Source organism: Sphaerodactylus townsendi, linkage group LG07 (genome assembly GCF_021028975.2).
Source record: "Sphaerodactylus townsendi isolate TG3544 linkage group LG07, MPM_Stown_v2.3, whole genome shotgun sequence".
NCBI lineage: Eukaryota > Metazoa > Chordata > Lepidosauria > Squamata > Sphaerodactylidae > Sphaerodactylus > Sphaerodactylus townsendi.
Window position 1 is genome coordinate 14,976,019 of NC_059431.1, and position 26,363 is coordinate 15,002,381.

A 26,363-nucleotide genomic window follows, 5' to 3' on the forward strand; every position below is an offset into this window, starting at 1 on the left:
TCTAATCTGGAGAACCAGGTTTGATTCCCCACTCTGCCACTTGAGCTGTGGAGGCTTATCCGGTGAACAAGATTAGCTTGTGCACTCCAACACACACCAGCTAGGTGACCTTGGGCCAGTCACAGGTCTTCGGGGCTCTCTCAACCCCACCTACCTCACAGGATGTTTGTTGTGAGGGGAGGAGGGAAAGGAGATTGTAAACCCCTTTGAGTCTCCTTTCAGGAGAGAAAGGGGGATATAAATCCAAACTCCTCCTCCTCCTCCTCCTCCTCCTCCTCCTCCTCCTCCTCTTCTTCTTCTTCTTCTTCTTCTTCTTCTTCTTCTTCTTCTTCTTCTTCTTCTTCTTCTTCTTCTTCTTCTTCTTCTTCTTCTTCTCTTCCTTGCAATAAAATTGCCAGCTTCCCATCCAACTGAATGAGAATGTTCACTATTTCATTGCATTTTGGAAGAACCAGCTGTTCAGTGACAACAGATGTAGCTGTGTTTGATCTTTATTGAAAGTTAAGTTACTTTTAAAAAGCATCAACCATGTTCAGTGTTGCTTCCACCAAATTTATCTCATCATTACACAATTTTGAGTGACTAAAAGCTAATGATAGAGCTTGACTAGCAGAACGTGGAGAGATGGGCTCTTGTTTGCCCAGCCACCTTGGAAAAGAAGGGACTGGAGCTTTGCATACATAAGATCCCAGGTTCTGGCCTCAGCAGCAAGGACTGCCAATTACAGGTTGCAAAATGCCTGGAGATTAAAGGGGTGAGGGGTCAGGAGGGTGTTTGGGGAGAGAAGGGAAAGCCTCAGTGGCAGATGATGCCACAGAATCCACCCTCCAAAGCAGCCATTTTCTCCAGGGGAATTGATCTCTATTATCTGGAGATCAGTTGTAATACTGGGAGATCTCCATGCCCCACTTGGAGGTTGCCGATCCTATCTCATCCTGGCAACTTATGGGCTTGTGGGGAACACTGACAGTTAGCATGAGTGACTCAGAAACATCATTGTCAGCATGCACTGGAATGGACATGATCACATTGCTGATGACCACATGAACACTCCGGTATTTGGGCAGAATTCTATGGTAGAGGCCACTTTTTAGTTATACCCAAATACCAGACCATATTCAGTGATGCAATAACATCACTTCTGGTTCACCCTAGCAATGACGTGGCCATATTTGTGATGGCTGAGGTCCAGAGGCGTTCCTCCCATTGGGCAAAGTGGGCAGTTGCCCAGGCTGCCCCTTTGTGGTGGGCGCCAAAAATGCAGGTTCGTTTGTGGGATTTTTTGGTATTTTCAGTGTTTTTTTCTGTTTTTGGCCTGTAGGGGGTGCAGTTTTAAGGCTAGCAGCACCAAAATTTCAGGGATTTTTCAGCAGACTCTCCTGATGAAATCACCCAGGTTTGGTGAGATTTGGTTTAGGGAGTCCCAAAGGGAGTCTGAAAACTCCAATCCCCATTGTTTTTTTCAATTGCAAGGAGCTAAAGGAAGGAGATGAGGGGCTACACCTTTGAGGGAGTCCACATAACTTTTTGGACCCCCCTGAACCAGAACTTCCGCCAAACCTGGAGTGAAAATATCTCGATAATGGGGGCTCACAAAGATACTCTGAAATTTTGGTGCTGCTATCTTAATAATTGCACCCCTGACATCAGGCATCCCCTAAATTCCCCCCAGATTCTCCTTTTAAATCCATCCCCTTCCTGCCAATGCTTGTTTTCTTTCTTTCTTTTATTCTCTCAATGCCTAATATAGGTTATTATTATTATTATTAAATCCACCCCCTTCGGCATGGATTTAAAGGGAGAATCTGAGGTCCCCAGTTTAAACATTGAAAGTGATGCTGTTTCAGGGTGGGGGAGAATCCACTCCAAAATATCATCACTTTCAATGTTGTTTAAACTGGGGACCCCAAATTCTCCCTTTAAGGTGAATTTAAAAGGAGAATCTGGGCTCCCTAGTTTAAACAGCATTGAAAATGATGCTGTTTGGGGGTGGATTCCAGCATCACTTCAGGGGGAGAAGTGGAGAATTAAACCCAGTTCTCCAGATTAGAGTCCTGTTGCTCTTAACCCCCTACACCACCCTGGCTCTCAAGTATGTATCACCTTTGTCTAAAGTTACTTAACAGTGTCAATCTGGATCCAGAGTTTGCATCCTGAAGGAGTGCTTTGAGACAAACTGTTTCCTTTTCATGATTCAAATACTGGGATGTTTTTCATCGTTCCTTAAAATATATATTGCTTTTAAAAAAAATAGAAAACTGATTTTCACTTGTCATTTTTACGAACATTTTTACTTGCCATTGAAAACAGCATTTCTTCACAGTAAGCTGTTGGTGAGACTTTACCTGCAATTTTGTCTACACATTTATCCAAGGTACTTAGCTGCACTTATCCAGTGTTTAAAACTAGGGAAAAAATAACAGAATGATGGCAGTCACCAGAATAATAAAGTACTCCCCCTCCCCCCCTCCCCCCATTGTTACTTGGTGACAATTGTTATTTCCTTAAAATAAAATATATTTTTCCAATGCAGACTGATACAGCTGACAGCTCTCAAAAATGATGTTTCTCCAGCTATAATGGCACATACATTAAGTTTTTCCCTAACATAACCTAGAGCCAGCATGGTATAGCGGTTAAGAGCAGGTGGATTCTAATCTGGAGAACTAGGTTTGATTCCCCACTCCTCCACCTGAGTGACTGAGGTTTATCTGGTGAACCAGATACGTGTTTCCGGACTCCTAGGCCCTTTCTGCACAGCGGAAAGGGTGCCTCTCCACCAGCAGAAATTATGCCGGTGGAGGGGAGGCAGCCATTCGCATGGGAGCATGCAAGCAGCCCCCACAGAGGCCAGCACAAAAGAACTGCATCCCCCCACTCACCCCGTCCTCCAGCATTGGTCTGGAGGGCTGCAAGGACCCGGCCATGCTGCCCTCCATGCCTCCAGGGGTCGGCGGGCAGCGTGGGCAGGTATCAGTAGCCTTCCAGACGGATGCTGGAGGACGAAGTGAGTTGGGGGGGGGACGGGAAAGCAGCACCTTCAATGCAGTGTAGTTCGCACCGCGCCGATGGGAAGGCGACGCTTTCCAAAAACCTCCCTCGGGAAGGGAGGAGGAAAGCGGCACCTTCACATCTCTTGGGGCCACACAGGACGGCGCTGCTGTGTTGTGGCAGTGCTGCCTGTGCAAACAGCTCCCCAGGGACCGGTGTTTTTCTGTCCCTGGGCCGCTGTTTTTGGCCCCGTGCAGAAAGGGCCCCACATTCCTGCTGGGTGACCTTGGGCTAGTCACAGTTCTTCGGAACTCTCTCAGCCCCAGTTACCTCACAAGGTGTCTGTTGAGGGGAGAGGAAGGAAAAGTGTAAGCCACACTGAGTCTCCTTACAGGACAGAAAGGTGGGATATAAATCCAAATTCTTCCTTTCTTCTTCTTCTTGAAAGGCTGAGTTTTGTGTCCCTTTTGACAGTTTTGGCAGCACTGTTTCTTAGGGTTGTCAGTTCTCTTCTGGGAACAGGGGATCCCAAGTACCCGTGAGGAATTACATCTGAATTACACCTGGTGACCTTAATTCTTAATTAATTAATTCACTAACTAATTATTGTGACCATATATACTGTTGAATACAAAAGCCACTTAATTAAAGAGATGTCACAGCAGGCAACACGTTGAGACTTGTGCTTCAATGACCCTGGTCATTGATCCTTGAAAATCAATGCATTTCTCTAGTAAGTATGGTCATGTTGCTTTGGACATGAATTCAGCGCCTGGATCACATGATAATTACAGAAACCCTTCAGCCCCCTAGACTTTAGCAAGACTAAAGATGGCAGGAGGGAAATCAAAGCCAAAATCATTAGTAAAGATTTTATGTTTTCATGGCTGACTGCAGTCAGAGGTGGTTAAGGTGAGATGGGGTGGCTGAAATGTTCTTATTTAACGATACAATATTTTATAGATTTGGGAAAAAAAGCTGAAGGCAAAGGAACAAATAGAGCGCAATCAGAATTCTCAAGTAGGAAACAGCCTTCGGTGGGCGAAATGTGAACGATGGTGGCAATATGGTAATTCTGCGGGCGATAAAAGATCAATCAGGAGACAAACAGAAGGCTGTGTCCCTGCTGGAAATGGATATGTTCTGGTTGTCAAAGCAATGGTACAGTGTCATTGTTCTTTCACCAGGTGCCATATTTACTTTCTATTTTGGATGAACATTTTGGATGAAAAAGGCAAACTCTATGCTGGGAATAATTAGGAAAGGAATTGATAATAAAACTGCAAAGATTGTCATGCCCTTATATAAAGCCATGGTGTGACCGCACTTCAGTTATGGTTGCCACATCTCAAAAAGGATATCGAAGAGATAGAAAAAGGTGCAGAGAAGGGCAACAAGGATGATTGAGGGACTGGAGCACCTTTCCTTATGAGGAGAGGCTGCAGCGTTTGGGACTCTTTAGTTTGGAGAGGAGACGTCTGAGGGGGGATATGATTGAAGTCTATAAAATTATGCATGGGATAGAAAATGTTGACAGAGAGAAGTTTTTCTCTCTTTCTCACAATACTAGAACCAGGGGGCATACATTGAAAATGCTGGGGGGAAGAATTAGGACTAATAAAAGGAAACACTTCTTCATACAACAGGTGATTGGTATTTGGAATATGCTGCCATAGGAGGTGGTGATGGCCACTAACCTGGATAGCTTTAAAAGGGGCTTGGATCGATTTATGGAGGAGAAGTCCATTTATGGCTACCAACCTTGATCCTCTTTGATCCAAGATTGCAAATGCCTTAGCAGACCTGGTGCTCAGGAGCAGCAGCAGCAGAAGGCCATTGCTTTCACCTCCTGCATGTGAGCTCCCAAAGGCACCTGGTGGGCCACTGCGAGTAGCAGAGAGCTGGATTAGATGGACTCTGGTCTGATCCAGCTGGCTTGTTCTTATGTTCTTATTTTTTTAATGCTTATTTGTTGTGTAGCTTAGAAAGTCTCTCTCCTCCCACCATTAACTTTTACATCCTTAAAAAGTCTGACTTGCAACAAAGTACTTGAAACTGGCGATAAAAGAGGTTCCCCCTGCCCCGATCCTTTGGTCAATCTTGGAATCAGGGGTGGGAGGAGAGAGCTATTTAAATCTAGGCTATTCTGAACCAGTTAAAAGTAAAAGCACCTTTGTAGTGAGTGCACTGCCGACCCAGCTTAGTGCATGTGAAAGTACTGCACTGCAGAAACGTTGGGACGCGTAGCGGACCTGCGGCCTTGCGGTCGCATCGTACCCCCACTCCTCATCCCCATAGAGTCGCGAAGAATTGCGTAGTGAACTGTCACCAGGCTCCAATCACCGGCGCAGGGACAATGAGATGCTGCCCCAAAGGTGAGATTAAGAGCTCCAGGCCCAGCATGCGGCTCTTCTCCATGCGCGTAGCCAGATGAGATCATGCATCACATGATGATCTCGACCTCCATCTCTCGGAAGGAGACTCCCCAGTCCTCCCTCCTACCGCTGATAGAGAGTAACAATACAAAGGTGCCAGGGGCAGCGGCAGGCCAGGGGAGACTTCGCTAGGAACCGGACCTCCGGTCTCCGCTGCTGGCGATCTCCCGCAGGAGGACCAGATGTGCTTATCTCCGGCGTCGTCACCGTTCTTCGCCTGACGGCGTGGAATTGAGCTACAAGCTGGTGCGAAACCGGGAGATCCTCGAAGACCTCCACCCTGCTCCACCGTGCAGCCCAGGGGAAGGAGCAGCGATACCGAAGTCATTTCAAGGATGCGATCATCCAGGGACCCTTACCGTTTGATTATCGCCTGTCCCTCTGGATCGGCGCATCCAGAGACTTCTTAGCGTCCTAGAGACACTCCTCGTCCGGCCGGAACACGGTGAGTATGGGAGCTTACCAAAAAGCAGGAGACTTATGACTTAAGCTGCGTTAATGAACTAAGCGTTAACGAAATACGGTAGGAGTCCCGTAAAGAGAAGGGAGCTGCGCAAATTGGATTGAGGAGATTGAAGCTCCAGTGTCGCATAGGTACGCAGAGGGGGGACATTTGAATCGTAAAGGACTGAAAACGGATAGAAAGCTGCTCTTAGCTGCAGGAGCCACCAAAGCGGCGATAATGCCGCTGCTACTGGCGATGGGAGACAATGTTTATGTAGCCATCAGCCTGCTGAACCCTCGGCTCCCCTTGCTGTAGGCCTTCCTCCTTCGATCTTTCACCTTCAATTTCAGCCGAATTTTTTCTCTATCCACTTCGGTTAGGCGCCTGTCCTCCCTTCTGCCCCCCTCGGCTCCTTCACCCATTTCAAACTCTCGCGGCTCAGCCGCCCTCCCCACTGCTCCGCTTCATTTTCGAAGCCACTGCACCTCCGTCCAGGCGCCCACGTAATAGTGCGGGTTTCAAAACTCTATAGAGCAGTATTAAAAAGCCGCGATCTGCAGAAGAAACCTGGCCGGAGGAAGGCGAATGCGATATTCTTGCATTGTGCCCCATCGCACTACAGATACTGAGGAGGGGATGCGCATAGTTAAATGAGGTTGTCGAGTACAGCCTGAGCTATAATATCATACCGAGCTCCGCCAAAGCAATGCAAAGGGCCAGCGGTAGGTCACCTAACCCCTCACATTGAGAGGCATGCTGGAAGCCATGCGCAAGGAACCACCTAATGGATTTCCAGATGACTGGAAAACCACCTTTCGCATGCTCCTGAGCCCTCGCCAATTTGTGAATGCCAGGGAAAGTGAGTTCGCCAGCAATGCTTCAACAGAACTAAGCCACCTCTGGGGCTGAAGCCTACACCGCCCGACTTTCCAGCACTACCCGGTTTCGTCTTTTGCGCAATCCCAATGATCAGATTGTGTCCTGCCTGAGGCCACACCTTACGATGTAAGCCTCTGAGTGCGCTACTATAGGCACATTTATCAAAGTCCCACAATGCCCGGCCAGAAGCCAACCCAGAGTTTCTCTCCTCCATCCGGCAAAAAACCCCAGAGCCCTATGCTGAATTTGTGAACGGAGCCAGGAAATCAAAGAGGCGGGTAAGATGGCGAGGCCCAAGGCAAAAGCAGGCTCCTCATGTCTTCGCCAAAGGAGAGGCAGCTTCCATGGCGGTGCATAGAACAATCCGCGGGCCCTGGGCAAAAATCGGAACTAGCGACATGCTTAAGGCTTGCCAGGACAGCCCGGATCCCTCCAGCCCACCAAGCTAGCCTCTTTCGCGCGGCCTCTCCGCGGCGGGAGACAGTCTCAGGATGACTGCTTCAGCTGCGTACGGTCCGGACCTTCCGAAGGGTGTAAGGCAGCCGGTGGGGGGCCTACAACCCGATGGAGGAGGAATCCTCCCCAGGAGAAGGCCACCTAAAACCCGGTGCTTACGTTGCCAGAAAGGGCTTCCGGTGGAGATGACTGCCTGTCGAGAGCGCTCCGCCATGGCGTCTCCCAGCCCAGGACCAAGGAGGAGAGTACAAGAGCCAGACCCCAAGCGCCCAGGCCCTGCCAAAACCACCCCTCATCGTGGCATCTACCGGCTGCATGCACCCAGCCCATCTCCTTTAGAAGTTCCCCACGAGGGTTCTTATTAAGCCCCAACCCGGCTATGGTGCCGTAGGCCCATCCCTACCGGGGACCGAAATTGGGCTAAAGTGCTGCGCAGAAGCCTCTGCCGCTGGAACAGGGACTGTTCATACGTCCCGAGTGATCGACTCCGCAGCACCCAGGACCCATCCGCCTCCAAGGTCCGCCGGACAACCGACATCCCACAGGAGCTGCCGCCCGGAGCCAGCTGGCTCAAGCTGGAGATTCATCCTGCCCCATCGCTGCCCGCTGCCGACCCAATAAAGGCTACGAGCCCCAGCAGCCAACATGGCGCCCAGCCTACACCACCGATAAAGCGGTGGAGGCCTTCTCGGGAGCTCCCGTCCATATCTGGGCGGCTTAGCCATGAAGGATGTAAAGTTTCAAGGGGCCTGTGGTGGACTTTTGGCTGATGTGTACCGTCACATCAGAGCAGCCGAGGTGAGTGGCCCGACCAGTGGCGACCCGAGGGGCTTACCGCACATCTGGGGGGGGTGGGGGGGGGGGGGACAAACCCAGCGAGGCATAGACATCCAGCCGCTCACGGTCCAACAACCCAGGACTCGGCGGCGGCTGCTGATCCGCCCATGCGTTTAGACATCCATGTCAATCCTCTGGGGAAAGAGACGCCTCATGAGGTCCAAGAGTTAAAAAGCGACTCTGGTCACTGGGATAGATGCAAAGCGATCACGGATCATTGATTCCAATCGATGCCTTCCGAAGTTGCCTCCCTAATGAATTTCCACAGGAAATCTGTTTCCCTCTCCCCTCCCCTTTTCCTTCTGTTTTCGACCGGTAAAAGGCGGAGGGACGAATTGCCAATTGTGACTGGCCCTCCCACTGGATTAAAATCTGGGCCGATCTGATACTGCGCCAGCACTGTCAGGACGGGGCCCCAGTTGATTTAAAAGGGGATGCCGCAGCCATTAAAATTCGCCCATAATACGGCAGGCGCAAACCCGTAATGTTGCTCTCGGTTATGGCTGCCAAGCCTTAGTATATAGCGAAGCTGTATCAACTACCATGTTAAAAGGCCGAAGCTCCAGCGGGAAACGCCCTTAAGAGGAAGCGGTGATCTCGTTGACGACTATTCCCCAAGATAAGTCCGATCACAAAATTTTAAGCACCATCAGCTTCACTGCATTTAGCCCACCAAAGGTCGCGGAAACGGTAAGTGCAGCTCCACTTGCAAAGAAACCCCTTCGCCTTTTCTCCTTTGTTGCCAGTAATGCGAGGAATTTTGCCTCCTAATTGCCCTGATTGCTTCATTCCCGGATGCACCCATCCCCACGAAAGAAGTGCTTCCAAAGCCCCTTTGTGTTGCTGATTGAAGCATGCATACCCACAATCCCCAGGACTGCGCCTGTTCCCTCCCCTCGAGGCTCGGACCCTCGCCTTGGCAGCACCCTGATGGCGGCTCTGAAGCCAATTCCCACAGGGGTGCGCCTGCCTCCTGCCCTCCCTGTCAAACGAAAGCTAAAGAATTGAGTAGAAATTTAGGCCCCAGGAGGATTGCATTAAAAAGCAACCTTCACAGGCTGCAAAACAAGCCTTCTTCCTTCCCATATTAAATCTAAACACTAACTTCGATCCCAATCTCGCCATCCGGCTCTAGAGACTGAGCCTGGGCGGGACCCAGTAACCTGGGAAGGGGTGTGGAACTCAGTCCCTCTTCCTACAGGTTCGTGGACTCCGATTAAGCCATGACAGGCCAACCCATGGAATAAGCCAGGAGGAAACCAACCCCATCCAGATGGAGCGCATCTCTCTAGAGGATCCGCCCAGCGATCCCAGCAGGAGCGCCCGTCATGCGCTAAAGACCGAATGATGACCAGGAGGCGTCAAAGGCTGACCACCAGCCGGAAACCCTAGGCTGCTCGCATCCAGCCAAGACCACCCGAAGACACCCGAGGAACCTCTGTGCGCTCTCTTTGCGATCATCACCACCAACTCGACCACCATCGCTTTGCCTGCTCTGCTGCCTCCTGCGATGGCGATCGGCCACCCTGGCAAGCTTTCACCAGACCAGCATCTGGGAGGCAGTTTGCTGCGCTGCCAGCGTCTCATCTTTCTGCCTGGGCCAGTACCTGGGAGTCGGGGAGCCTGCTAAGCTCCTGCCTGCCCGTCTGCAAAGCACCCGGAGACTTCCTAAGCGGAGTCTGGGCTGAGCTTCATGAATGCCTCATCCATCAGATATTCTATGAGCGCCGACTGGGGACCCGTCGTCCAAACCCTCCCGGCTGGCGCTCTTTCCCTTGTCACCAAGGCGGTGCTTTAACCACGAGTCCAACACCTGCGCCCGCATCACCCGGCGGCGCAGCCGAAGCGAAGGAACCGACCGGGCCCATTAAATTCGATGACCCAGTTGGAACTGCACACATGGAGGACATTCCCGTGTTCGGAAGCATCCTGCTCCCCAGGGGCTGGTTCTGGACCTGCGGGGAGAGGACGTTTAACTACATCCCGCCCGACTCCCTGCGGAACTCTTTGCTGCCTCAATTAAGCCTCACCATTGTCTACCCAGGCTCCACCGGGGAGCCGGACGCCGCCGCAGCTCCGCCCTTTTCGACCCCTCCTGGGCGGGCGGTCGCCCTCTCGAGGCGAGGATTAAGTCTCCCTCGCCTTCCCTGAGTGGGAGTCCCGGACTTCGCTTCCTACAATGCTAAGACTATTGGCCGGCTGGCCTGTGCCCTTCTTGAAGTCCATCAATTCTACCTCCACCGCTCTGGATGCCCTGGCCTCCGAGCAGCAGGAACTTCGTCAAGCGACCCTAGACAATCGTGCGCTATCGATTATTTGTTGTTGTTACATCCACCAAGGTTGTGAGAATGTACATAATATGTGTTGTTTTAATCTTTCTGATAATTCCCAGTTGATCCACATGAAGTCGTGAGCTGCAAAAGTTGTATCTAATCTGAGAGTATGATGTTTTGCCCCATTGGTGGTCAGCCCTCTGGAGCTGGCTGCGGGGAGGATGGTTGAGTGCTATTGCTTACAGCTCTCTGCATTGGATTTAGGTATTGATGCCTTGCTTCTCCGGATCTTGTTTACGTTCAATGCGTGTCTAATATTGCCTGTAGCATGTATTGACAAGAAACCCCTCGCATTTCCCTTACCCGCAGCCAAGTTCCTATTATGTTGCACAAAGCAGCGGCCAACTTGACCAAGCGGTAGCTGAGACTAAAGCGTCCATAAGTAGCCTTAAGCGGTTTGACCCCGTTTTCTAAAGTGATAAAAGGAGGAGATGCTTGGTAGTGCACTGCCGACCCAGCTTAGTGCCGTATTAGTAGAAACGTTAAGGGCCTTCCAGCGGACCTGCGCGATACCCGGTCGCGCTCGCACCCCCACTCCCTCATCCCCATATGAGTCCGCGGTCGTGAACTGTGAACTGTCTGGCTCAATCACCGCGAGCAGGGACAATGGTCTTGCCCCCAGGTGAGGAGAGTTAGGGCTCAGGCAGCGTACGGCAATCATCTTGCCCCTACTCCATACGTAGCCAGATGCGATCATGCATCACATGATGCTCTCCCGACCTCCCGCTCTCCCGGAACTCCCCCCAGTCCTCCCTCCTACACGCCCCCGATAGAGTAACAATAAAAGGTGCCAGGAACCGGCAGACGGGAGACTCGCTAGGAACACGGACCTCCGGTCTCCCGCTGCTGGCGATCTCCACCAGATGTTATCTCCGCGTCTCGTCTCGTTCTTACGCTGACCGCGTGGGTCGACTACAGCTTGTAATAGCCATGGCATTCCTGATGATATGATGGAAAAGCCCCATGGGCTTCTCAAAACACTTCACCAACAACTGACCTTACCTGCTCTTGCAGAAGCAGATGACAAACATTACTACTGGTCAGCATATAGGAAAGATCTTACTAGTGTGTGCTCTTCTTTGCATGGTGCATTCTGGGAAATGCAGTTTCCTAGACATGTGACAGGAATCCTCTCATACCCTGCTTCTGCAGCCACAGCTGATAAACCAAAGAAGAGAAGAGTTACCTGAGTCACAAAAGAACCCTGTAGTCCTTGCCAAACATCAATGTTGAGGATTAAAACCATTTGAGCTTGTCTGTATGGATTTTGGCATCCCAAAGACAGAATGGAGGGAGAAAATGTGCTGTAGAAAGACATAGCTGGGAGTTACCAGTGTATAGACAGACAGTGCTGAAAGTACAAGTGTTCAAGTATCTGCTAGTACAGTTCCTGTTGTAAGATGGGGTGGCTGCCCTTTTCATCCCACAGAACTAAAATTCAACATGCTGTTCAGCCTGTATTCAAACATCTTGAACATGCAGTACAGAAATGCTGCCACTCTGCATGGCCAGAAATGTGATAACCACATTGACTTTTGTCCACACCCACAGCTACCAGTCATGGCAGCCAGCAGAAAACTGCAGGGACATGGCGAAACATTGGCATGTTGCCACAGGTGATGTCCTCACACCTCTTTAGGAATCTCTGTGAACTCTATGCTAAAACAATAGACAGAGGTGCAGACAGGGTTTTCCCAGGAAGTAATATCATACTAGAAGAAGAAGAAGAAGAAGAAGAGGAGGAGGAGGAGGAGGAGGAGGAGGAGGAGGAGGAGGAGGAGGAGGAGGAGGAGGAGGAGGAGGAGTTTGGATTTATATCCCCCCTTTCTCTCCTGCAGGAGACTCAAAGGGGCTTACAATCTCCTTGCCCTTCCCCCCTCACAACAAACACCCTATGAGGTAGGTGGGGCTGCTAGCCGAACAGCTTTTAAAAAATCACCGGGGGGGGGGGGGGCTGGCAATCCTGCCACCAGTTGTTTAAGCGAAAAAAATTAACACAGCATGTACATCTGTGTGCTGTCAACTCACAGCTGACTTATGGAGGACCCAGCAAGGTTCTCAAAGCAAGAGACATTCAGAGGTGGTTTGCCATTGTTTGCTGCTGCATAACAACCCTGTTTTTTTATGCTCTCCCATCCAAGTACTATTCAAGGCTGACCCTGCTTCGTTTCAGAGATTGGATGAGGTCAGTCTAGCCTGTGCCATCTACATCCGGGCACTTTGTTTCATAGGTATATTAGACAGGTATATCTTATCCAGACAGGTGTATCTGCATAAGTAGCCAAACACAGGAAATGAGATAAGGCTTTAATTGATTTAAAACAAACACATTCATGGCTAACGGGACATCTTGAACACATCAGGAGATTGTTAAAGAAGCTGATTGTGGAGGGCAAAGGGCCGTGCAAAACGGGAGGCGGGGAGGGGGGAAATCCCACTTTCTCAATACCAAAGTGCAAATATTTAATAAAACAGATTAGAACTCCAGCACTCTGCTGGGATGCTGTTTTGATGTGCCTTTTTGTCCTGAGGGACAATTGGCTTATTCCAAATCACTTCCACGTCCCATAGAGAGGTGAGCGATTAGGCGCACTGCGGTGATCCGTTCTATCAGCTCTCGCGGATTAGGGAGGGGAACACGTCAGCCAGGTTTTAAAATGGAAATCCTTTTTTAAAAAAACAACAACAACCACCACCCGTATATATTAGACATTTTCTCCTCTGAATATTAATAGGCTAATTACCTTGGAATGGCTTTGGCCTTTGTTTCATAAACTCTTAATCGGCAGACCCTCGTGCCGACGCCGTTTCAGTAATCACAACGGGTGCCATCGGTAATTAAAATGGCAGCTGACTACAGGTGTCATAAATTGTCGATCCCTTAAAATGTGCTGTTCCTGGGTTTCTAATTGAAAGCTGTGTTGGGGCACGGACGGGTGCCTGCATCCCTCGCAAAGGCGGGGTGACCCTGGGCACTCCTAAGGTCCACTTGGGCATCTGAGGGATCTCCCTCCAGCCTCTCCTTGTGGTACCCGGTGCCCTCCCTTAGATTAAGGAGCGAAATGGATACAGGAGACCCGAATTGCCTTGATGGGCTGTTGAAAAGGGGATGTGAATTTTAATAGGTTTATTTGCATGCTAATTGGCAGCTCCCTCCAGATGGTTTTGCTCTTCCAGGCACGTCTGCGGTTGGCAAATGCCAGGCCCACTACGCAGGCGACGTGACAGGCGCTAGACAACGATAGGATTACTCTTTTGCTAGGAGGCTGTTGTTCGTATCAGTGTCAGTTTGCCGCGGAGCCTTCGGAGAGGGTTAATTAGTCCGGATACTGATAGCCTTTTGGAGACTGCAGACAGAGGAACGGTCGGCATCAGGCTGAGTGAATTGCAATGCAGTCCTAAACAGAGCTGCGTGCGACGGACTTAGATGGATCTACTCTGTTTAGGACTGCACTGTTATTGTAGTTCGTAAGCTACATTTGTGCTCTCAAAAACAGGAAATGATGTAAGGCAAGGATCTCCAACATGAGGCCCATGGCACCCTCTGATATACTTCCTGGTGCACACCAAATGTCTTTAGAAAGACTTTTCTAGAAAGTGGATGGGTGGGCTCATATGGGGCTTTTGAGAGCCTGCATGGTGTGCTGGTTAAGAGCAGGTAAACTCTAATCTGGCGAACCAGGTTTAATTTCCCACTCCTCCACATGAGTGGTGCACTCTTATAAACTCTAATTATACAGGTCATTAGTTTGCACAACTATCCAAGTTCTCAAATGGTATAATCCGAAAAAGCTTTCCACCTTCTTTCATAGCCTTTGGAGGGTCTGCTGCTAGTTTTGCTATCGTTTAGCATTCTGTATCCAGGGTAGATGATACAGACCTTGATAGACTGACTGCCCCATCCAAAGGGGGAGGATTGCCCCATGGAAGTGGTGCATGTCTGCACCAACGATCGCCCTTTCCAGGATACTTACCACAGCAAAGGGGGCGTGTTAGGGGCGGTCCCAGGGGTGGAGCTAACATTTGTTAGCTTCCAACCTGGGTTTGCAGCAGCTATGCCTCAGCCCTGGCTCTCAAACTTATGCCACCCTGGAGGGCTCTCCAGCAATGGGTTTTTTTAAAAAACATATTGTTTGCCTGCCTTAGAAAACCCTGTTCTCACCAAGATGGAAGAATGCCTGGTTCTTCCCTCTGCCCACACTGAGAGTCAGCGTGGTTTTGTGGTTAAGAGCAGATGCACTCTAATCTGGAGAATTGGATTTGATTCCCCGCTCTGCCACTTGAGCTGTGGAGGTTTATCTGGGTAACCAGATTAGCTTGTGCACTCCAAACACATGCCAGCTGGGTGACCTTGGGCTAGTCACAGTTCTTCGGAGCTCTCTCAGCCCCACCCACCTCACAGAGGCCCTTTCCGCACGGGCCAAATACAGCGCCCTGGGGACGGCAAAAACACCGTCCCCAGGGAGCTGTTCGCATGGGGGGCGCAGCTGCTTTGCAGGCACACCGCCCTCGCTCCTCCCCAGCAGCGCGAAGCCACCATTTTCCCACCTCACTCCCCAAGCGAGGTTTTGGGAAAACGGCGGCTTCCAGCGACTGCTGTGCGAATGGCAGCGGCTGGAAGGCGCCATCCCTCCCCCCTTTGCCTGATCAACCTACCTTCTCTGCGACTATCCGGCATGTCGCCGAGGCCTGGGGACATGCCCCCCTGCCCTGTGACTCTGGAGCGGTCGCACAGGGCAGGGGGGCGTGTCCCCTGGCCTCGGCAACATGCCAGACAGTCGCAGAGAAGGTAGGTCAATCGGACGATGGTGCTCCACGATGCCATCTTCCTTTTCGTTACCGGGACCGTTCATGCGAACAGTCCCGGGGGGGTTGGGTCGGCATCATGTACGCCGACCCAACCCCCAGCGTGGCTGTGCGAAACGGCCAGAGTGTTTGTTACGGGGGGGGGGGGAATGGAAAGGATTGTCAGCCCCTTTGAGTCTCCTTACGGGAGAGAAAGGGGGGATATAAATCCAAACTCTTCTTCTTCATCCTCTGTAACATTGCTTTTCTTGTAGAACAGGCATGTTTGCTCATGGCTGCAGCATCAAGTCTTCACTTGAATGCCCGAATGCCAGCCAACCACCAGCTGAGCATTTCCCTCACCTCTCATCAACTTAAATACCGCATTCTTCAATGGAGCCAATTCACACATTCATCAGTGACTCATGAACCTATGAGAAACTAAATTATGTATGTGCAGATGTGAACTGCTGACTTCCATTTACGATAAACAATGGCGTGAAGCATTTGCTTTCTTTTCGTGAGCATTTTTTTTTAACGCGGGGATAATTTGACAGGACTAAGTGTTATTTTAACATAAAAGCCATTTGTGAAAATAATAATTGTTGAAGATAAACACCATAACAAGAAAATTAGAATTTGCGCTCCAAGTCTGATGTTTGTTAGAAGGGCTTAAGGCTTTTTTTTTTTTTAAATGACAGTTAAACATAACATTTTTTCCTCCTTTTCTGTTCATTAAAGAGGAGGGGGTGAATTCAAGGTTTTGGAGAATTAGCAACATTGGTTAGGAACTTGCTTGTATCCAAGGCAACTGCTAGAGGGTTTCAGGCATGGTTTGTAAATTAATTTGCTGTTTACGTGTTGATTTTAGGAGTGGAAAGTGTGCTGTTCGGGAAAAAAAATTACGGCTAGAATAGTTCAGCAGTGGAATTGGCTGCCTTGGGAGGTCATGAATTTCCCTTCACCAGCCATCTTTAAGCAGCGGTTGGACGAGCGTTTGCTTTAGGCTGATGCTGTATTGAGCAGGGGGTTGGACGAAATGGCTTGTACGGCCCCTTCCAACTCTGTGATTCTATGATTCCATATCCCTTTGCACTTGGAACGCTGCTACTGATTGGCTGTGCCCAGCGCAGAGATGATTTTGAATTTCTCTTTCATGTCGTCTTGATCCAAAAATGCCCGCTTCCATTTCAGATCTCCCTGATGCAGATCAAACCCATGGTTCCGTATTTGTGTGATTCCCCCCACCCCCGGCCCTGTCTTTATAACAAACTTGTCCTGTAAAAGGCGTACTTTTCTCAATGCTATGTTTGAGGTCAAGAAATGAGTACTGTATTATTTGCTGAAGGTTGCCCCAGAACGTTTGCTCTGCAGCCTCCGATCCTGGCTGCCTTTTCAGCTTGAAAAGCACATAGTTGTACTCAGCTGTTCCTGCCAATTCTGGCAATATGTAGTTTTCCCGTTTTTTTAAAAAATATATTTTGGAGGAGCTATTTTTGAAGATATGCAGACACACAAGAGAATCTTAGCCATTCGGAGGACTCCCATTGAAAAGCACTGGGACCGCGGAGGACAGGTCTCCGCCCGTTGAGAAGCATTGTGCCCAGGATTGGAGCCTGCAGAGCAAACGTCCTGGGGCAACCTTCAGCAAATGGAGGCAGGAAGACTCCCTTCAAAAGCACACAGAACATCAGGTACAAGCGGAGGGTGAAACTGACCAGAGGGCGAAACGGTCAGGTGTCTTTGCTTTTCTGAACCAAATCAGCAGCCACCAGTTTTTAAGTCTTCCCCTGGACATCTTACTTTGGGTGCGTCAAGTGAAAACAAACAGTCACCTCTTTTTAAAATATCCCACATGTTTTTTGTGCTGTGTGGAACATCTCTCTGTGTCACCACCCTGGGCTTCATTCGTGGTCTCCTATCCAACTATTAACCCCACCGGCCCTGCTTAGAATCTGAGATCTGTCCAGATACGGCTACCCTGACCATCCATGTTATGCCATACCAATCAATATTTTCTAAGGATTGCAGGTTCCCATGGTGGTGGGATTCAAACTGTGGCGTAGCGCCAATGGGGCTGGGCGGGGCACGACGGGGGCGTGGCCAGGCATTCCTGGGCAGGGCAGTGCCAAGGGCACAGCCGCTGCCCCGGTCCTGAAGGAAAGCGAATACTGCATGCAAGCGCAGGCTGCCGCGCCGCGCCCGGTGCACCTCCTGCCCTAAGACTGCTTCAAAGTTCTGCTACTGCTGAGAGGAGGGGCGTAACTAAGGCAAAAATCACGTGGCGAAATCGCAATTAGTAACCCCCTCTCGGCACACACAAATAATTAGTAACCTACTCTCGGGAACCTGTGAGAACCTGCTGGATCCCACCTCTGATTATAGGTGTTTGCAATAACACAGAAGAGATCTAACTGTAGCTATTGTTCACAATTACTAAGCAGAACCTTCATGTTCCGATACAGCAACTCTCTAAAGATAGTTTCAGAGGGTACTTGTATTGGGCTACAGTAGAACAGCTAGAGTGAAGTCCAGTAGTACCTTAAAAACCAACAAGATTTTGTGTGTCTAAAGTTTTCAAGACTCAAAGCTCCCTTCATCTGATAAGCTTCTGAATCCCAGTTCTAAGGGGCAATGATGGGGAGTGTTGTTGACATACCAGGGACGTCTGACTATCAACAGTGTCAGATATGATGCTGGGGATGGCTTTGCATCTAACCATAGAATCATAGAGTTGCAAAGGACCATGCAGGCCATCTAGTCCCACCTCCTGCTCAATGCAGGATCGGCCTAAACCACAGGTGTCAAACTCGTGGCCCTCCAGATGTAATGGACTACAGTTCCCATCATCCCCTGCAGCATGATGCTGGGAAGGGATGATGGGAACTGTAGTCCATAACATCTGGAGGGCCACGAGTTTGACACCTATGGCCTAAAGCATCCCTGACAAGTGTTTGTGTAACCTCAGCTTGTGGGTTCTGTGGAGCAGAACTTGGAATGAATCTTGTAAGCAATTTGAAATACATTTTCTTTTTTACTTTCCGCTTAACAAATCATCTATCAACACAGAGCTTAGTAATACAACCAAACCATGACCTTATTCAAGTTTGACCTTGCCCCTTTTCCACAGCTGGCCAAATCTGTGACTAGGGAAATGGGGAGGCAGGTGGGAGGCCGACAGGAGGGCAGGTTGGTGCTGCTTCTCCGCTGGCCCAGGGTTGGGTTTTGGAGGAAGGGGAGGATGGCTTGGGAAATGGGGAAGCGGGTGGCAGACCTGGTGGAAGGGCAGACAGGCTGGAGGGCACCTTGCACAGTTTGTCTGCAGGCTCCAGGTTAATTTTTGGGATGTGTGGAGGGTGGTTGGGGACCTGGGAGGGTGGTAGGTTTGGCAAGCTGTGGGATTTCTTTCCTCTTATGGTAGCCAAGGAAGTCTCCAGGTGAATTCTTAGTTTACTGATCTCAGAAGATGAAGGTCCCGAGAGAACTCCCACCAAATAAACACAGCTCTAAAACAATAAATGCTAAAACTTACAGTTAAGAACAAAATCCCCCTCCCTTACTTGTTCCCATACAAGCATAATAATTACCTTAAACAAGGTGTTAAGAACCTATTATTGAATTTCAAGCTCCCAGTCTAGCTTTCTTTTGCTTTCCATGCCTTCTGCACCCTTCTGCATCTAGCCCCTTCTGTACATGCAGAATAATGCACTTTCAATCCACTTTCACAATTGTCTAAAAGTGGATTTTGCCATTCCGCACAGTAAAATCCAGCTGCAAAGTGCATTGAAAGTGGATTGAAAGTGCATTATTTTGCATGGTCGGAAGGGACCCCAGAGGCTCAACCTCTTCCTGACTTGTCTCATTCCTGTGTAGGGTTACATTTGCCCAGCTGCTGCTTGAAGACTACCAGAGAGGGATGGCCTACCACCCCCACCCTCATTCACCAAGCCCATTGTTACATCATAGATGGATAAGATGGGAGAGGGTGGGGGGGAAATATGAACGGGTGGGATTGAAAGCTGTGAAGTTTTATGATTATTAGCTCCGACCTTGGTTTTCCTCACTACGGAGATGTTCCTTCTTTGTCTGCATTCTCGTGCTTTAAACTTTACTGCAAAAGAATCCAAGTGCTGGCCAAGGAGTGCGTTTAGGCTGTCAGCTTTATGCAGAGGATCACACCCCCATGTATTAATAAGACAACATAATCAAAGTAGCTTCTCGAAAGAGAATGAGAGGACTGGAATTCTTTCAAGTACAGTCGCTGGATGGTTTTGCTGCTCGCAGACTATGAGGTCCCCCCTCTTTCAACGCCCACTGTCTGTGTTCTAAGCAAAGAATATGCATTTTGCATATCGTTTTCTCGGCAATCTTTGAGCAGTTGGTTCTTGCGGAACGCTCGGTTGTTTGAGCAGCTCCTTCCTAGAAATTGATCTTCCCTTTGGAAAGTGGGAGAGCTTAATTGTGACAGCTGTTGTACATTAAACTCTCCACTTCAAGATGCTTAGCAGTCAAGAGACCCAGTTTGGTGTAGTGGTTAAGTGGAGCAGACTCAAATCTGGAGAACCAAGTTTGACTACCCACTCCTGTAAATGAAGCCTGCTCTCTGAGCCCCACCTACTTTACAATGTGTCTGCTATGGGGAGAGGAAGGGAAAGGAGTCTTTAAGCCACCCAGAGACACCTTACAGGTGTCAGGACTAAGTTTAATTTCTCCGAATCTCCCATTTCCTGCCACAACGAACCGCCCACTCACACACCCTATATATATACTGGCACTGAGGGCAACAACCCTCAGTTCCAGCACCCTGTAGGAGCAGCAGTGGCGTAGGAGGTTAAGAGCTCGTGTATCTAATCTGGAGGAACCGGATTTGATTTCCAGCTCTGCTGCCTGAGCTTTGGAGGCTTATCTGGGGAAATTCAGATTAGCCTGTGCATTCCCACACACGCCAGCTGGGTGACCTTGGGCTAGTCACAGCTTCTCAGAGCTTTCTCAGCCCCACCCACCTCACAGGGTGTTTGTTGTGAGGGGGGAAGGGCAAGGAGATTGTAAGCCCCTTTGAGTCTCCTACAGGAGAAAAAGGGGGGATATAAATCCAAACTCCTCCTCCTCCTCCTCCTCTTCTTCTTCTTCTTCTTCTTCTTCTTCTTCTTCTTCTTCTTCTTCTTCTTCTTCTTCTTCTTCTTCTTCTTCTTCTTCTTCTTCTTCTTCTTCTTCTTCTTCTTCTTCTTCTTCTTCTTCTTCTTCTTCTAAATGTTGTGATGTGACTTCACCCTATGGGTCCATAATGACCTGATATTTGTTCAGGGGACAACCTTTACCTTTTTAGAAGAAAAACTTCAGTGTCTTGCATATAATTTATTGAGGGTAGAGTTTTCCAGGCTAACAGCGATTGTGTAGAACAAGTGGTAGCACAGAGATGATTCTGGGCCAGTTGGTCATCTAGTCTACTTCACATGAGGAATGAAGAACCATAACATCTTGAGGGGAAACGTGGGGCAAAGTAGGATGTCCATGGGTAGAAAGTCTGGTAAATGCAGTGATAGTAGGGAAGGTGGCACAGTATAGCCCAGTCTTGTCAAATCGCAGAAGCTGAGCAGTGGCATTACTTGGATGGGAGGCCACCAAGGAAAGCTCTGCAGAGGAAGGCCACACCAAACCATTTATACCTCTAATTTGTCTTGAAAAGCCCTCTGCTGGTGTCATCATGTTGACATTTGTATCATTGATGATATTTACGTACATAAATGCAATCATATCTCTCTGGGTGCAGCACTCTATGAGGAGAAATATCAACAGATGAATAAATGCTTAATTAAAGATAAATTTTCATGCCCAGGGGGGAAATCTGAAGGATGTGTACTCTCATCTTGCTAATAAAAGGGAAGCTACAATCCACAGGAAAACTAGAACATAAGAAAGAGCCTGCTGGATCAGGCCAGAGTCCATCTAGTCCAGCACTCTGCTACTCGCAGTGGCCCACCAGATGCCTTTGGGAGCTCACATGCAGGATGGGAAAGCAAGGGCCTTCTGCTGCTGCTGCTTCTCCTGAGCACCTGGTCTGCTAAGGCATTTGCAACCTCAGATCAAGGAGGATCAAGATTGGTAGCCATAGACTTCTCTTCCATACATCTGCCCAAGCCCCTTTTAAAGCTATCCAGTTTAGTGGCCATCACCACCACCCGTGGTAGCACATTCTCTTTTGCCTCCCTTTGGAATATGTTGCCACAGGAGGTGGTGATGGCCACATATTCTCTTGCTCCAACCCTCTTGTAAAAACTAGCACAGCTGAAAGCTTCCTACCAAGAGGTTTAGTATGGACGAGGCAGACTTGGTTATATATGGTTACCTTTTCTATAGCAGAGAGCTGTCCGACGTGTTTCAAATGAAGAGTGCAAACGTAACAAATAGCGTAACTCAATAAGCGATGAAAAATAAAATAGAACTTCCCAGCAGGTTATACAGGTCTGATCCTCCGTCTTTTCTCCCGTTTTCTTGCTCTTCCTCCTAACAGGGGCAAAAACGTGCAGCCCTCTTGGATTTTCATGTGCAATGCTAAATCCCTCTCACTGGATCTTGTATCAAATCCACCTTGGTTTTTCAGTGATCATGTGAGATTCAGAGCACCTGTATGGAGTGTGGAGAAGTGATTGTATTACAACCCCGGAACACGTGTGAAAGGCGATATGTTTCCTTCTGTGAGGAAAGTCTAGAACTGAAAGCACTGCAATTAGTATTCTCTTCTGCCGCTTTCTCAGAAGTTTGGGACGACAAGAAATATTTCACAACTTTGCCATTGATTTTGCTACAGCAAGACGAACATCTGAAATGCTATTGATTTTTAAAAGGGGAAGTCGCTGCAGCGTCCACAGAAATAACAGCTTTGGTTTTGTTAGGTTTCGTTACTGCTGGGCCATCTTCCTTATGTACCACTGTGCCGCATATGGGGCTTACTTTGAGCTGATGGGGGCTGAGAGTTGTATTTTGATCGCTGTTAAGGGTAGCCCTGAATACCTGATCTTGCATGGTCTAATGGTTAGGAGTGGTGGACTCTAATCTGGAGAACTGGGTTTGACTCCCCACCCCTCCACCTGAGGTGGATTATAATCTTGGGTGTTAAGGAACTTACCTGCCAAAGCCCAGTCTTGATTCTAGTTTGATGTAAGGGCTTTGCGCAGTCCGAGATAGTTTGTACGACATATCCCAGGATTCCCTTAGGCAGTGCCAAAATTTTTTGGGATGCTGCCCAATGACTTACATGGTTCCCTCCCCTGCGGTCAATTCAGACAGTGGAGAGTGTGGGCTGCTTGGGATATGCAGATGCAAGGCCCTCAAGGAATCGAAGCCCACGATTCTTTACTTCCAGTTTAACACTATAGCCAGCGTGGTGTAGTGGTAAAGAGCAGGTGCATTCTAATCTGGAGAACTGGGTTTGATTCCCCCCTCTGCCACTTGAGCAATGGAGGCTTACTGGGGAACCAGATTAGCTTGTGCATTCCAACACATGCTAGCTGGCTGACCTTAGGCGAGTCACAGTTCTTCAGAGCTCTCAGCCCCTCCCTGTTTGTTGTGGGGGGAGAAGGGAAAGGAAATTGTAAGCCCCTTTGAGGAAGGGGGAAAATAAATCCAAGCTCCTCCTCCTCCTTCTTCATTATTAAGTGGGAAAACTTGTCTGAATATGGACAGATAGAGCTGGGGAAAAGAAACAAGTACAAAGCAAATAGATGAATCCCCTGAAGTTTCATGTGGACAGATTTAAACGTGTATATGCTATATTGCACCCATTTCATTGAGGAGAAACTAAGGCATTACTCCTATAGTTAAAGCTTCTAATGTTCTTATAGGAAAATTAAAGTACTTTTTCTGTGTCTTGGGTCCAAGCAGAGAGAATTTTCTTTTGCTTCCATATGATGTGCTTCAAAAATCAGCAGTTTATGTATGTCCTAGAAAGGTGAAGGTTGTCTGCCCATTGTGAAACTAATGGTTTTCGATGAGTCTGTGGATTTGAGCTACTAAACAAAATCCTTCATTTAATTCTGCTTTTATACGATTGCATTTAATTTTGTTTTTTATAGGTTTGTCGCTCTCCTCTGCAAAACTGTTCTATTTCAAAAGTGTTTTATAAGTTTGGGCTTACAGCGTGCCTTTTAAAGCTCTCTTTGAACATTTGCATTTTCATACAAGTATTATGTGCATACCATTTCCTTTACGACCCTGGCTACTAAATCCACATTTAAAATAATGGTTTCCGGAATTGGAAAATACATCTGCTCTGCCATAAGGGCACTTTGTATTATCCAGCACTGAAAACATCTGAGGTTGTATTGCCTCACAACAAATGCTTCCACGACACATATGCAAAAATTGGGCTCTGTAATGCAGTTAGCGACTTGGATTCAAGCCGAGGCTTATATTTATTTATGGACTAATCAACTTCCTTGTGATAAAAACCGGATGCTTTTTATGAAGTATTCATTGACACCTGTTCTTAATCAGCTAAATTTTCTTTCTGTTTGAAAGAGAGCGGCAGAACTGGATACCTGATTCCGTGTGGTCATTTGCTTATCTGATTCTGCTGCTCTCCTTCAACTAGAAAGAAAAGTTGCACAGGAGCTTTGAGCCGAGTCCTGGGGCCTTTCCCCACTCTCTTCCATCCCCCCTATGCCGCGCGCTGCTCTCAACTCTTCTATCCCCCCCCATGCCATGCGGGGTCATCAAAAAAAAAAGGTTTCCCCTTAAGAAGAGCACTCTACAGGATGCCAGGCGCTTGAGGGGGGGCTGGTACCAGCCCGGTAACAGCGTCCGAGGCGGCTGCGCTATATGCGCCGCCCCTGTAAATATAAGGGAGTGCCAGGGGACCCCAAGGCTACTCTGCCTGGCAGAATAGCGGCTGGGGCTTAAAGGTAAGTGGGAGGAAAGGCCCATATTCAGGGGGCATAATGAGGCAGCCCACAAAGCTAAGGGCAAACTGTAGCCCTGGGCAGAAACCTTGAGCTTGGATGCCCCCCCCCCACATGAGCGGCCACTCCACCACTACCTACTCAAAATTTCTTTTTTTAGCAATTAGGACATTGGTGCCTGCAGGGGGTGCATTTTTAGACATATCAGCACCAAAATGTCAGCATATCATCAGGAGACTGTCCTTATGCTACCCCCCAAGTTTGGTGAGGTTTGGTTCAAGGAGTCCAAGGTTATGGACTCCTCAGTGGGTGTGTTCTATCCCCCACTGCTCTAAATGGGAGCTAATAGGAGATGGGGGCTACAGTTTTCAGGGTCCATAACTTTGGCCCCCCTGAACCAAACTGCACCAAACTTGGGGGGTGCCATCATCTCCAGATGATACCCTGAAATTCTTTATGCTGACATATCCAAAAATGCACCCCCCCAGGAACATCCTAGAAATTTGCCCAAGAATCTTTTGTTCTGCATTGAGTTTTCTGTATATTAAGCCACAAATGTAGGCTGTGGGGGGTACATTTCTGAAGGCACACAGTCTCAAAGCTAGGTTCATCATCAGGAGACTGCCCTATTGATAACCCCCAAGTTTGGTGCAGTTTGGTTCAGGGGGGGCAAAGTTATCGACCCTCAAAACTGTAACCCCCATCTCCTATTAGCTCCCATTGGAAACAATGGGGGATAGGGGCACCCTCTTTGGGAGTGCATAACTTTGGACTCCCTGAACCAAACCTCACCAAACTTGGGGAGTAGCATAAGGACAGTCTCCTGATGATACGCTGAAATTGTGGTGCCGCTAGCCTAAAAACTGCGCCCCCTGCAGGCCAAAAATGGAAAACCACTAAAATACCCAAAAACGAACCCAGCATTTTGATGCCCCCCACAAGGTGATGCCCTGGGCAGCTGCCCACCTTGCCCAATGGGCATTATGCCAGTGCCCATATTTGGCAGCTATAAGGTATGGTGGCTTTTCTCTGAGTTCCTGTATTACACTGTGCACATTTTGATGTGGTTTTGCTTTAGACTGTATGGCATTATAACCAGCTAGATCCCTCCCCTTCCCAAACCCTTCTTTCCAGAGCTCCACCGCCAGATCACCCCCTTATTCGGCCTGCCATTTAATCTCCTCCTTCTCTGTGTCCCTGTAGATCTGTGGGGGGTAGGGGGAGTTGCAGCCAAAGACAGGACTCTTTTAGTGGTGGCACCTCACCTTTTGAATTTGCTCCCCTTTGAGATTTACCTGGAGCATTTCTTTTTTACTCAAGATTTTAATGGAGGTCTTCCATCTTGTTAGGCTTCTAAAGCGTTTTAATGGTCTGCTTACAGCCTGGGAGTGGTTTTTTGAATATCATTTCTTTCTTCTTCTTCTTTTACATTTTTAAAATGTTTTAATGTTCTTGATGTCTTTGTGAGCCGCCTTGACCAGGTCTTAGTTGAAGTAACATATGTACAATGCTCCTAACTAAATAAATGCAAAGCGGTTCACTCTGCTTTGAAAACTGGTGTGTTGAGTCAAAAGCAAGAATGCTTCTCTTGGATGCCAAGTTATACTCATTTTTCCCCCTTTTTGCACAGAGGTGAAATCAATCGTGAAGTCACCCGTGTAAGGACTAATATATGAGCTCGTTGTTGTTGACTATGCTCTATTACACATAAAGTTGACAGTTCAGGTAGTTGAGGTACAACAGTTGAGAAAGTTGTATTCTTCCTCATTGGAATATAGTCCTGAATGATTATGAGAATTACCATTCATTTTCCTCCACTGCCTTTGTCAAAACCATTGTTTTGTGCATTGTTGAACATGGTACATTGATACAAGAGCATTTATGTCAAAATGTATGTTTACTTTCAAATGGATGGGGGGAGTAGGGTAGGTAGGAACTATGACCCAGGCAGAACATTCTACAACAATGACGCTCTGGCATGCTTTGTTCTGTGGCGGAGGAATATGCCATCTGACCTTTAAGGCCTTGCGCGGTCTGGGACCTCCGTACCTGCGGGACCGCCTTGCCCCATACGTCCCAAATCGGCCTCTGCGTTCAGCAGAGGCCAACTTACTGGTGATCCCTGGCCCCTCAATGATGCAGCTGGCCTCCACCCGGGCCAGAGCCTTTACAGCTCTGGCCCCTGCCTGGTGGAACGCTCTACCCCCAGCTACGTGGGCCCTGCGGGATCTTAATGATTTCCGCAGGGCCTGCAAGACAGAGCTGTTCTGCCGGGCTTTCAGGGAGGCCGGCCGCTGATGGTTCC

General features: G+C 48.7%; 1 protein-coding gene across 1 annotated transcript in view; it reads left to right on the forward strand.

Annotated features, from left to right (window-relative positions):
• DCC (DCC netrin 1 receptor) overlaps positions 1–26,363 on the forward strand; it is a 456,614-nt gene that overhangs the window by 216,468 nt on the left and 213,783 nt on the right. The gene's annotated exons all lie outside the window — the stretch shown is intronic.